Source organism: Primulina eburnea, chromosome 3 (genome assembly GCF_022965805.1).
Source record: "Primulina eburnea isolate SZY01 chromosome 3, ASM2296580v1, whole genome shotgun sequence".
Taxonomy (NCBI): Eukaryota; Viridiplantae; Streptophyta; class Magnoliopsida; order Lamiales; family Gesneriaceae; genus Primulina; species Primulina eburnea.
The window spans coordinates 39,940,487-39,955,381 of NC_133103.1; the positions used below are offsets into that span (position 1 = coordinate 39,940,487).

The window sequence follows — 14,895 nt, forward strand, 5'->3', positions numbered from 1 at the left end:
TTCTACAGTTTGAGGGGCATGAGATTGACCTAGATTGTATAGTGTTGGGTCTAGCTGATTTTGATTGTATAGTCGGTATTGACATGCTAACGAAGTACAGAGCCACCGTGGATTGTTTCCACAAGATTGTCAGATTCAGACCCGAGATGACAGACGAGTGGAAATTCTACGGGAAGGGTTCCAGATCTCGGATTCCCTTGATTTCGGCTCTTACTATGAACAGACTGTTACAGAAAGGAGCGGATGGTTTCTTTGTTTATGCTGTAGATATGCAGAAGTCGAGCCCGGCATTGGCAGATCTGCCAGTAGTACGGGAATTTCCAGATATTTTTCCAGATGAGATCCCAGGATTACCTCCGGTTCGTGAGATAGATTTTAGCATTGAACTTACGCCAGGTACCGTACCTATTTCGAGAGCTCCATATAGGATGGCACCCATCGAACTCAAAGAATTGAAAGCACAATTAGAAGATCTTCTAGCCAAGGGATATATCAGACCTAGTGTATCTCCTTGGGGCGCTCCGGTGCTGTTCGTGCGAAAGAAAGATGGGTCGATGCGGTTGTGTATCGATTACCGGCAGTTGAACAAGGCAACGATCAAGAATAAATATCCTTTGCCTAGGATCGATGACCTATTTGATCAGTTGCAGGGATCCTCGGTCTATTCTAAGATTGATTTACGTTCTGGTTATCATCAGCTCAGAGTTCGAGATATAGACATACCAAAGACAGCGTTTCGAACCAGGTATGGACATTACGAATTTATTGTCATGCCTTTTGGTTTAACAAATGCTCCTGCGGTATTTATGGGCTTGATGAACCAAGTGTTTCAGAGATATCTAGATGAATTTGTGATTGTCTTCATTGATGACATTTTGGTGTATTCAAAGAACAGAAATGAGCATGCAGAGCATCTCAGAATTGTTTTGCAGACGTTGAGAAACGAGCGACTGTATGCTAAATTGTCAAAGTGTGAGTTTTGGTTGAATAGAGTTGTCTTCTTAGGACATATCATTTCTGGAGATGGTATTTCTGTTGATCCGAGTAAAGTGGAAGCTGTGATTAGTTGGTCGAGACCGACTTCTGTACCAGAAATACGCAGTTTCATGGGCTTAGCCGGATACTACAGAAGATTTATCAAAGATTTCTCCAGTATTGCAAAACCAATAACTCAATTAACACAAAAGAATGCACCATTTGTTTGGTCAGAGGAGTGTGAGTCTAGCTTTGTTGAATTGAAGAAAAGGCTGACCAGTGCTCCAGTATTGACGATACCTTCAGGTACAGGTGATTTTGTTGTATATTGTGATGCTTCTCATAGAGGTTTGGGATGTGTTCTTATGCAGCGAGGTCATGTGATCGCATACGCCTCGAGACAATTGAAGCCACATGAAGTTCGATACCCCATTCATGATCTTGAATTGGCGGCTATCGTGTTTGCATTAAAGATTTGGCGTCATTATCTCTATGGCGAGAAATTTGAGATCTTTTCCGATCACAAGAGCTTAAAGTACCTATTTTCTCAATCAGAATTGAATATGAGGCAACGTAGATGGCTAGATCTTCTGAAAGACTTTGACTGTGAAATCAAATATTATCCAGGTAAGTCAAATGCAGCAGCAGATGCCTTGAGTCGTAAGGTATGTTCATTGTCCTTATCGACGATAGGTGTTAACAAGTTAGTTGAAAATTGCTGTACATCTGGATTAGAATTTGATACAGATAGTAAGCCACTACGACTCTTTACGATCCAAGTTGAGCCCAATTTGATTATGAGGATTAAGGAAGCACAAAGAACTGATCAGAATGTGCAAAGATCAATCCAAATGGTCAGATCAGGGCATGTATCAGAATATCAGGTACGAGATCATGTGTTGTACGTGAATAACCGTCTAGTTGTGCCAGATGTTGCAGATTTGAGACAGCAGATTCTGACGGAGGCACATTGTAGTCGGTTCAGCATCCATCCTGGTGGCAGAAAGATGTACAATGACTTGAAGACACAGTTCTGGTGGAAGCAAATGAAGTCAGACATTGCCGAATTTGTGTCTAAATGCTTGAACTGCCAACAGGTGAAGGCCGAGAGGAAGAAGCCGGGGGGTTTACTTCAGAGTTTATCCATTCCAGAATGGAAATGGGATCACATTTCCATGGATTTCGTGACGAAGTTACCTCGATCATCCAGAGGTTGCGATGCGATTTGGGTCATTATTGACAGATTGACCAAATCTGCTTGTTTCATCCCTTATAGAATGACGTATAGACAGGATCAGATGGCGGAGATTTATATTCGCGAGGTAGTCAGATTGCATGGAGTGCCGAAGTCTATCGTATCAGATCGTGATCCACGATTCACTTCTCACTTCTGGCACAGTTTACAGCAGGCCTTAGGTACGACATTACACCTGAGTACTGCTTATCATCCTCAGACAGACGGACAGTCAGAGCGGACTATACAGACATTAGAGGATATGTTAAGAGCCGTAGTGCTAGATTTTGGCATTGGTTGGCAAGATTCTCTACCTCTTTGCGAATTCTCTTATAATAACAGCTATCAGACGAGCATTGAGATGGCACCGTTTGAAGCGTTGTATGGCAAGAAGTGCAGATCTCCGCTATATTGGGATGATGTTTCAGAAGTACCAGAACTTGGGCCAGATATGATTCGTGACATGACTGAGAAGGTAAAGATCATTCAGAAACGAATGAAGACAGCACAAGATCGACAAGCAAAGTACGCCAATATCAGACGTAGACCGTTAGTATTTGAGGCGGGAGATAGAGTGTTTTTAAAGATTTCTCCATTCAGAGGCGTTGTTCGATTTGGCAAACGCGGAAAACTCTCTCCTCGATACATTGGTCCTTACGAGATTCTTGAAAAGATTGGCGATCGAGCTTATCGACTTGCACTTCCTCCTTCCTTATCCGGAATACATGACGTATTTCATGTATCAATGTTACGCAGATATATGCCAGATGTTTCTCATGTTATTCAACCGAACGAAGCTGAACTTGATCACACCTTGAGCTATATAGAACGACCGATACAGATTCTTGATCGAAAGAACAAACAGCTCAGAACGAAGACCATTCCACTTGTGAAAGTTCAGTGGAGTCGACATGGCATTGAGGAAGCGACGTGGGAAACGGAAGAAAACATGAGGCAGAAACACCCCGAGTTATTTATATGATATAAGTATGTATTCAGTTTAGATTATCAAACTGTTTTAGATACTTTGTATGGTTACTTCAGTTCGAGGACGAACTTCTGTCTTAGAGGGGGAGAAATGTAATGCCCGGAACAATGATTGACATATACGAATATGTTGTGAAGATTGTACATAACCATAAGAAATAAGAAATGATATCATATATGATTTTCAGTATGATTATGACTTGTTAGGACAGAAGTACTGTATTGGATTATGATTGAGAATATGATAGTGTTGATATCTATTGAGAATTAGATTGACCGGCATCGAGAATATTGGAGTATTTATATTTCGGTGAGACCGGAAGGACCGAACCGAGATCGGAACGTACGATCAGAGTTCGCACCGTCCGTTCGGAGTTCGGAGCGTCCGAGCCAGGTGGCTGGACACATGGATGGCATGCAATAGTTCGGATCGACCGATCGTAGTTCGGATCATCCGAGACAGTTGGCTAGAGACGTGGAAGACATGCAGGATTCGGAACGTACGAAGTAAGTTCGGAGCGTCCGAAGGGTGTCAGATCGGAGCGTCCGAAGTGGATCGGATCTTCCGATCATTGCCTATAAATAGAGGCGAGGTTTCGTTAGATTTGAAAGCATTAGAAACATTTCTTAGAAGTGTTAAGAATCATTCCTATTGCAGATTCATCTTCACGACTGTAACAGCAATTCTACGACGGAAGGTATACTACATGCTTTGTTTTGGGGAATCACGACTCAAATGAGATCACATTTGAGTTTCCCAACTAAAATCACATACGAGTTTTATTGTTTATATCTTGATATAGGTATTATGATAGATTTGTTTATATGCAAATCTCGTTATGCTTGTTTACAGATTATGTTACATTGCATTAGATGTTTATTAGAACTTGTATTCAATTCCTATTATGCTTTGTTTACAGATCATGTTACATTGCATTAGATGATTATGCTTGTTTACAGATTTTGTATTCATGCATTAAGATAGGACAGTCTGTAGATCAGGCAGACTTCTAGACGTTCGGTTCTATCCCAGCTTAGGGGAAGATCACCCCCCTATTGTAGACGTGGATACAGATCAGGCCGAAGTCTAGGAATAAGACGTACTGTCACCCCGATTGGGAGGGTAGGTGATAGATCGTCTTATTCACACCGGGATCCCTAGAGTTTTAGTCGAGTCGCATCTAGACATGATTAGGCTCGCATTTCATGATTTTATATGAATGACATTCATATCAGCATGTTTCATGTTTTATAGTATTTATATGCATGTTCACATGTTTATACTGGGATTTGTTCTCACCGGTTTTCCGGCTGTTGTTATGTCTGTATGTGTGCATAACAACAGGTGGGGCAGGATTTGGGTCGAGACAGAGATGATCGTGTTAGCGTGGAGATCTCGGGCCTAGCAGACGGACCAGTAGTTGTCTTTTGTTATGTACTGTATTTTATTACTGGTTAGTTGAGGACATACGGAACAGGACATAGATTTTATGTTTGTATGTTATAAATTAAATTAAGAACTTGTGCTTGTCTAGTTACATTTTGATTTAAATATAAAAGCAAAAAAAAATTGACCCACATTTTAGAATAACAATCCATTTAATCCCAAGAAAAAGATTTAGAGCCCGGGTCCCCACAGAAACTTTCAGAAGCAATACCAGAAAAATAATTCAAAAGAAGAAACAAATTCTTGCTACAATTGTGGCAAAACATGTCATTACATTGCAGACTGTCCTAAACCTAAAAAGGACAGTCAAGGATCAACTGACAGAAGAAAGAAACCATATGAGCATAAGAGAAGGCCCAGAGATGATAAGAAAACCAACAGAAAGAAATACGAAGTTCTATTAGCTGAAGAGAACAAATCCAAATGGGCAGAAACTGATATTGACGAATCAGAACCAGAAAGCTCATATAGCTCAAGTGATGAAGATGAAGTCAAATGTCTAATGGAAAATGATGCTGAAGCAGAATCTACAAGTCAACAGGTATTTGATTTTAGTTCAATTGACTTTACAAGAAAAGAACTCATTTTGACATTGCATGATATGGTAAATGAGTACCAGAAATTTGCATCATCATTTGAGGAAATGAAATCAAAGCAAAATGATCCCATAGACAACAAAACCAAAACTGATGAATCAGTTGATGAGTTGAGTCTAAGAAGGGAAATTGCTGAGCTAAAAGCGGAGAGAAAGAAAGATCAGTCACTGATCCAGAAATTGATCCTTGAAAATTCAAAACAGACTGAACTCATTCAATCTTGGAATAAGTCGTCTACTGCATTGAATGAGATGCATAATTCACAAAAATCAGTTTCTGACAAAACTGGTTTAGGGTTCAGTAATCAAGGAGAAACATTTTCAAAAGATACACAACCACAGTTGACAGTAAACAAAGGAAAGTACATTCAATTTGTCAGATCAATAGTAGATCAAGAAAAATTTGAGCCTAGCAAAATGAATGAACAATCCATTGAGAATATGTATAAGGCCAAAAGACATGGAGTTGGTTACAGTCCAAAAATCTCTACTGACTCAGTAAGTCAGTCATCAAAAAGGTTTGGAAGGAATCATTCCAATAACTATTCGAATTATCACAACTGAAAACCAGTCCAGAAAAGTTACAGACTAAACAATCAGTCGAACCAAGCCAAAATGCATAATGTGTCATCTGTACTACACACACCTAACACAGAAGCCGAGAAAAACAATTTGGAACACAGCTACTGGAAAGACAGTTAGACTAATCCAAGTATGGATTCCAAAGGGACTAATAAGTCATGGACCCAAATAGATATGGGTACCAAATCATATTATGTATGTGCTTGCAGGTAACAGGTACAGATAAAAATTCAATATGGTATTTGGACAGCGGTTGCTCATGACATATGATAGGAGATGCAAGTATGCTATCTCAACTGACCAAATATAGTGGTCCAAACATCAGTTTCGGAGATAATTCCAAAGGTAAAACCGTGGGTAAGGGTAAGATTATCCATGGTAACTTTACTATTAAAGATGTTTTATTAGTAGAAAATCTAAAGTATAACTTGATTAGTATAAGTCAGTTATGCGACAATGGTTTTTTGGTACAATTTGATAAAAACTCATGCTCAGTTTAAACATCAACTGATGAAATCATACTAACTGGCAAACGATGTGGAAACACATATAAAGTCAGTTGGAATGAACAGCCTCATGCACCAGTTTGCTTCATCGCTTCAAATTCATCTCAAAACTGGTTATGGCATAAAAGATTAAATCATTTAAACTTTAAATCCATTGCTTATCTGAGTAAACATGAACTTGTAACTGGTTTGCCCAAAATAAATTTTTCAAAAGAAAAACTTTGCTCAGCATGTCAGTATGGAAAACAAGTATGATCTTCTTTCAAAAAAAAGGGCTGTAAATCTTCATCCCGATGCTTAGAACTATTGCATATGGATCTCTTCGGTCCAATTCCAGTCATGAGCTTAGGGGGAATGAAATACACCCTGGTGGTCGTAGATGATTTTTCAAGATTTACTTGGGTTATATTTCTAAAATCCAAAGACCATACGGCTGCACAACTGATTAAACTCTTCAAAAGACTTTTAAATGAAAAATCAGTTGGGATTGATCGAATCATATCTGATCGAGGAACTGAATTCATCAATCAAACACTTTCAAGTTTTCTAGAAAATGCTGGAATCAAGCATGAGCTCTCAGCAGCAAGAACTCCTCAGCAAAACAGTGTAGCTGAGTGAAGAAATCGGACCTTAAAAGAAGCTGCTAGAACAATGCTTGCTGATTCTGGGATTTCTCAAAGATTTTGGGCAGAGGCAGTAAACACTGCGTGTTATACTCAGAACAGATCGATGATTAATAAGAATCATATGAAAACACCATATGATATCTGGCATGGAAGAAAAAGTATAATCACCTATTTCAAAATATTTGGCTGTAGATGCTTTATTCATGATAATGGTAAAAATTACTTAAAGGCATTTGATGCCAAATCTGCAGAAGGAATTTTCCTTGGATATTCATCAGTTAGTATAGCTTATAGAGTCTTTAATAAGAAAACTTTAAATGTTGAAGAATCTGCGCATGTTAATTTTGATGAAACTATACTAACTGATAAGCCAACTGATCAAGTTGAGCTAGCTGATCGATTGACAGATATAAGTTTGGACGATGATGATAAAGATGAAAGTCATAACAATCAAGACATATTCCAAACACCAGAACCAGAGATTTTAGATCAATTAAATGAGCAGGAAGTCAATGACAACAATCAGTTATTAAAGGAAACTGGTAACATTCAAATACCAGCTGTTGAGACATTAACTGAAGCTGAAAATTGCACTCAGATGCCAACCGAAGAAGTTGCTGATGCAACAAATACAAAATACAGATGGAAAAAGTCACATCCACCTCATCTAGTAATAGGAAATCCATCTGATCCTGTAAGAACTCGCAATCAAATGTTAAATTTATTTATTCACTCAGCCTTCGTCTCACAACTGGAACCAAAGAAAACTGAAGAAGCTCTTGCTGATCCTAACTGGGTAAATGCTATGCAAGAAGAGCTGAATCAGTTCACTCACAATAACGTCTTGAACTTAGTTCCAAGACCAACTTCAAAAACCATTATAGGAACAAAATGGGTGTACATGAATAAGCTAAATGAGGATGGCTCAGTTATACGCAACAAAGCTAGACTAGTAGCACAAGGATATAGGCAAGAAGAAGGAATTGACTACGATGAGACGTATGCACCAGTTGCAAGATTGGAAGCAATCAGAATATTTCTTGCTTATGCATCTCACAAAAACTTCAAAGTTTATCAGATGGATGTGAAAAGTGCATTCCTAAACGGTCAGTTACAAGAAGAATTATATGTCGAACAACCTCCAGGTTTTGTAAACCACAAACTTCCTGGTCATGTGTACTATTTGAACAAAGCATTATATGGTCTTAAACAAGCTCCCAAGGCTTGGTACGAAACTCTTTCAAAATTCCTAACTGATCATGACTTTTCAGTTGGATCAGTTGATAAGACCTTGTTCAAATTTACTAAAAATAATCATATCTTATTAGTTCAGATTTATGTTGATGATATAATTTTTGGGTCAACTAACCCCAAATTGTGTGAAAAGTTTGCTAAGTTAATGCAGGATAAGTTTGAAATGAGTATGATGGGTGAACTGACATTCTTTCTTGGACTGCAAGTGAAGCAACTGGAAACTGGTATATTCATTAGTCAAACAAAATATACAAAGGAGTTGCTAAAGAAATTTGGTATGGAATCATGTTCAGCCGCAACAACTCCCATGAGCTCATCAGTTAAATTAGATACTGACGAAGGGGGAATATCAGTAGAAGCGACATTATACAGAGGGTTAATAGGTTCACTGCTATACCTAACAGCCAGTCGCCCTGATATTGTTTTTGCTGTCTGTATGTGTGCAAGATTTCAAGCAAACCCTAAGCAATCACATTTCTCAGCTGCCAAAAGAATTCTGAGATATCTTAAGGATACACAAAATGTTGGACTATGGTATTCCAAAGACTCTACCTTCAATTTAGTTGGATACTCAGATGCAGATTATGCAGGATGTAAGCTTGATCGTAAAAGTACAAGTGGATCTTGTCAATTCTTAGGAGATAGACTGATCTCTTGGTTCAGCAAGAAGCAGACATCCATAGCTATCTCAACAACAGAAGCAGAATATCTTTCTGCTGGTAGCTGTTGTGCACAACTGATCTGGATCCAGCAACAAATGAAGGATTATGGAGTAACATCAACAGAATCGCCCATATTTTGTGATAATACCAGTACAATTGCCATCACCTACAATCCAATTCTTCACTCAAGGACCAAACATACACTAGTAGAAAAATCCCTTTTTACTTCGCGTATTCAATGAAGTAATACGGTAGTTAATTGCCGAAGTATATGGACGTGAAGTAATAGATGTACCTTTTACTTCGCATAATAACCGAAGTTGTATGCTTGAAATTACTGAAGTCTTTGGCCGGTTTTCGAAAGAAAACCGGACCCGAATTGGACCGGTGCCGAAGTAAGAAATGTGTTTTACTTCATCGATTTTTGTAAATAGTGACGTAATAGATTTTATATAACTTCGTCTTAATTATTATTTAGCGAAGTAGTGTATAATATTTTATTTGACAATTTACATTGAGTAACGAAGTAATTCATCTGGAAGACTTCGTAGTTATGTATTTTGGTGAAGTAATAGACGCAAACAACTTCATAATTTATCCTATTTGTCGAAGTAAAGATAATGTATAACTACATAATTTATCCTATTTGTTGAAGTATTTTATATCATGTTACTTCACAATTTACATTTAGTGACGAAGTAAGTGGTTCGAAAGACTTCAATAATTTGTATTTTGCTGCAGTAATTGCGCAAAACAACTTCGTTTTTACAGAATAATGGTGAAGTAAATTAATTCTATCACTTCGTCTGATTTCTTATTTGTTGAAGTAAATATAATCTATATTGGTGAAGTAAATTAATATTTTGGTGAAGTAATTGCATAAAACAACTTCGTATGACTTAATATACTAATATAATTAAATTCATAAATTAATCTAAAAATGATTAATATCCACGAATCCACAATTACATATTCATCAATCCACAAGTAACCCAAAAAATACATCCACAAAACCAAAAGTATATCCAAAAATCTAGAATGACAAACAAAATATTTATCCCAACATACACCATCCATCTAAGCACCTACATAGGAGTAAACAAATTCACTCCATTCACTTCTAACCTCGTCATATTGACATTGGGTGTAGTACTGGTTCTTGATGCATCTTGCAAACTGAAATTTGAATAACCACTACCAATTCATGTATTCATAAACAAGTAAGATACATACTGTCAATATTTTAAAACCTGGCCCTTTAGAAATACCTTTGGAGGCATTGTACGTCTTCACCCCACTACATTTTAAAAAGTAAGAAGTTATTTTTTTGCATATTTATAAGTTAGTGTATTCAAAATCAACATAAGCTACTACCCACTTTGTCACAATAGTTTTCCATGTATCATCTCGGATCCTGTTAGACGTAGAATCCAATAAATATATCATATTCTTATAATCTTTGTTGACGATTGTCAAGATCCAATGGTACCTGAAAAAATGAAATTACATCATTGAGTACCATGAAGTAGAAATCTATAAATAACTAAATTCTTACCCAGTGTTGTATGGGATGAGACAGATGCTATCTCTACACACTGCTTCCAACTGGTCAGCAATATGTTGTGATAAGTCACGGCCATCTGTGCCAATCGGGCATGTAGGTATATTATCGGGATCCACAAACGAAAAATAATCAGCCTTGTCTTTTTTCTTCAAATATTTGTAGAGGTGACTGCATGATATAGATGCACAAATATATCGTTTAAAAAATTTTCAAAATATGAACAAGTACCACAAAAAATATTATATAAATGCACAAATATTGTAAGTTAGACATTATATATACCCCATGTAAACTAAAATTTGTCTGGCACCTATCTCCCTCATCTCCATAAAGCGTACGATATCTTCCTTCAGCAACTGTATGCTTTTAGGACGTTCAAACATAGCGTCCTCAAATTCAATGCATATGGTATCCGATTCACTCAGCAATCGAACAACATGAGAGTAGACATACTTGCACGACATGGGTAATGTTTTCTCAATTTCTTTGAAATTGTCGCGCTGACCAGGAACGTCCGCAAGCACAGATGATTGAGGTTTCCCCTTCCTCTACAATTTAAAATATTATTCATACAAGTATTTTAAAATAAAACATTGTTCGAGCAACCTATCTGACAGTTGCAAACACAAAGTCAAATGAAAACCGAAAGTACCTTTGTCGTTGGAAAAATAACCAACTCTTTAGGCCAACCAACAATGACTCCAACAACATCATTGATGATTGTTGGTCCAAACTTAATTGGGATCGGAAGCTGTGCTTTTTCATCTAAGACAACATCAATAGATACCTTGAAGTTCTCTTTCCCAAGTGGAACATGGTGAATCATAACATTTGGACCTCCTTCTGATATTATTGTGCCATAAGCCACCACGTTTCCGCGTTCTTTTACAGCCAGGTGACATTTTTTCCCCTTTCAAGAACAAAAAGACATGATATATTTTTATATGGAGGTGAATATAATTTAATTGACATAAAAATTCAGAGACATACAACCTTCGTATTTGAAGTGCCGCAATCATAAACTTCTTGCACATCATCTGAAAATTTTGAGTCTTTCACTCCTGGGAACTTGTTTGATGCTACAGTCTCAGAAGATCGATCATTGATTAATGGAATCAAAGCAGCAAGTTGAGACCTCAGCATCTCCAATTCAGCTTTCAAACTTTTAGTCTCCTCCGATTGTGCTTTTACATTTTCAATCACAGCTTTTGAGATTGTTTCTCTCTTCTTTCTTGGAGTTTTAAAGTATACCTGTGGCTTTACAAAACCTCCCACACCTCGAACCCTTCCATAGTGTTCTTGGCTTCCTAAGGCAGCGGTTAACACATCATTCATTCCAGAAGATTTGAACTCTCCTTTGCCTTTCTTTTCCAACAATTCATCCTACAATTGGAGACATGACAAATCAATTCACAATCTACAGTGTTATTTATCTAGGCAATATGGCGATTGAATAAAACTAAACATTTACAATTTTTTCAGCTACTTCTGATGTCTCCGCACATGTTATGTTGCCAGATTTGTCTTCTCGAGCTTTACGCCAAAGCACAGATCTATCAACTTCCTCATCTTCAGCAATCAATTTTTTGTTCCGCTACAATTTCAAAACTCATATGTTTAATAACATGAAGAACATGCTAAAAATTAGAAATATATTGCTCTGTTTCTTACGAGTTCAGCCTCCAAGCCGATGTAACCCTTGCGAGACATTCTGTGGTGATATTTACAATGCATGGTCCGTTGTTTTTGTTTTTCATGAGTAACCTGCATCATTTTGTTGGCTCGGTTAAGTATTGAATTTAATAAATTCGTGAGGAAACATATCAATTATTAAAGTACCTCCCATGATGGATCCAGTCTCGCATCCACAAATGCTTTCCAATCCGCTAGTGGGATTTGATACTGACTTTGTGAAGAAATCAACTTTTCAGGATTATCTTTGTTCGGCCAAACAAATATACTAGTCAATTTGTTTTTGAAATCTCGCCACTTCTGAGATGCTGAATTCATCACAGCATATTGACTTTCTGGCGCTAGATCAAAGATATTCTGCAACAAAAACAGATTATTTAGAGGTGCAAGTATGATTGTAAATTCAAATTGAAGCTTGTACTTACCGAAATCTCTTCCCACAGTTTTTGTTTTATGGTTTCTGGAACTTCAGGCCATGACTTTATACTGATTGGCACCATGGCTCTAGCAATAGAACCAATGTATGATTGTAAAGCCCTTCCATTTGCATTGTATGCTTGCCGCCCCATGTCATCATAATCAATCTTTGCTTTTTCCCCCCATCTGGCAGTAGCAATTAGTTTACCCATCAACGTAGGGCCTCGCTTGTTCCTCTGCACATCTACAGTATGTTCTTCTCCATCAGTAAGTATAGGGTGCTCTGCATTAGTAACTTCATTTAGCTTATCATCATGTACTCCTTGTATCATCTCAACTGTAGAATTTGTGTCCTTTTTTTTACGACCCATTGAGCCTTTTTCTACATATTTACATGAATGAAACCAATGTTAAACCTACACAATAACATTAACCATTAAACTTACATAAAAAATAATTCTAAAAAGACATGTATAAACATGACATAAATAATAACATAAACAATAATAACATAAATAATAAACATGACTTGTAGAAACCTGACATAAATAATAAACATGACATAAATAATAGCAATGAGGTTATGTTCATAGCATAACAAAAAACATGACACAAAAGTGAAACACATCATTTTTTCTTGTTCGTTTCCCAGCCACCCTCAGTTTCTGATCTAAAGTAACTTTCATGAGCCGGAATACAATGAGTATCAACATCAACAATTGGCCGAGAATCAGGAATACTAGTCCAACCATCATCATCTCCCTCGTAACATCGATTTGGCACAGGGAGTACAATTGACCACCCTTTTTGTAATGGGTCATCAATATAAAAGACTTGATTGACTTGAATTGCAAGGACAAATGAGTCATTCTTGTGCCCTATTTTGTTCATATTGACCAAGGTGAATCCACATTCATCATTGTTGATTACTCCTTTGTCATTTGCAACCCACGCACACTTGAAAAGAGTAACTTGAAATTGATGATAGTCCAACTCCCATATTTCTTCAATCACTCCATAGAAAGTCACATCAGTCATCAAGGGATTCTTATCTTTGGCACTAAAGACAAGCATGGTGCTAGCAACTAGAGAAACCCCACTGTTTTGGCAAACTCTCTCATCATCCCGTGCCTTTGTTTGGTATAAATTGCCATTTATCACGTAACTACTATACTTATTGACTTGCCCACGTGGACCATGAGCCAGCCATGTCAATGTTGATGTTGTTCCACCATTGCAGCTATCTATTTCAGCATCCACCTGACATTTATACAATTAGAATAGGGTGATTAAAATACTAGCTCCAAACTGTTCACCGCAAAATGCATAAAGCAGATTTATCTACCTAACCTTTGCACGAAACCAGTCAATGAACTTCTTATTGTGAGCATCTTGTATCCACCTTTCATCTTTCTCTTTTCTCGGAAACATCGACTTCAGGAAATATTTATGTTCACTGTGGAAATATTTATATAGAAATTTGTGTTGGATATTAAATATTGACAATCACATGGGTGCAGAATTATAGAATAATGCAATACACTTACATAATGTTGGGAGATACTTCTTCTGTATTTTCCAGCACAGTCAAATGTGCTTGTCGAAGGTCAACCTGTGGCACTATAATTGGTGTTTTGCATGCTAAGAAGCCAGCAATGTTTGATTTGGGATCGCGATTTGATTGAGGGACCCCAATAGGATCAAGGTCATTTAGGTATTCCGAACAAAACTCAATTGCTTCTTCGGCTGATTATCTCTGAACAATGCAACCTTCAGGATGTTTTCGACTGCCTACGTAACTTTTAAGCACCATCATGGATCTTTCGAACGGGTACATACACCGGAAGTACACTGGTACACATAATCGAACTTCTCGAACAAGATGAACTGTTAAGTGAAGCATGACATCGAAGAAAGAAGGGGGGAAATACTGCTCCAATAAGCAGAGTGTAACAACCAAGTCAAATTGCAGCTTATCTAACTTGGCTACATCTATCACCTTGCAACAAATATATTTGAAGAAGAAGCATAATCTTATGATGGCATATCTAACATGTTTTGGTAACGCATCACGTATGAGTATTGGCAGGAAATGCTGCATTAGAACGTGAAAATCATGAGATTTCAAGCCAATCAATTTCAACTCAGACAAGGACACAAGATTTTTCATGTTCGATGAGAAACCTTCTGGGACTTTTATATCCATTATCAACTGACAAACCTGTAACTTTTCTTTTTTTGTGAATGAGCATGCAGCAGGAGGAAGATATGTTCTTTTTTCACCAAATGTAGGTGCCAATTCAGGCCTAACTCCCATTTGAACCATGTCCAACCTAGCTGCCACATTGTCCTTG

At 37.4% G+C, this 14,895-nt stretch overlaps 1 long non-coding RNA gene across 1 annotated transcript; it reads right to left on the reverse strand.

The window, feature by feature from the left end:
- Positions 1-13,635: 13,635 nt before the first annotated feature.
- On the reverse strand, positions 13,636-14,296 carry LOC140828494 (uncharacterized). The gene is made up of 3 exons (XR_012117238.1): positions 14,089-14,296; positions 13,892-13,997; positions 13,636-13,801 (listed from the first exon to the last, which is right to left on the reverse strand). It is a non-coding gene; the product is annotated as an uncharacterized lncRNA (long non-coding RNA).
- Positions 14,297-14,895: the final 599 nt, after the last annotated feature.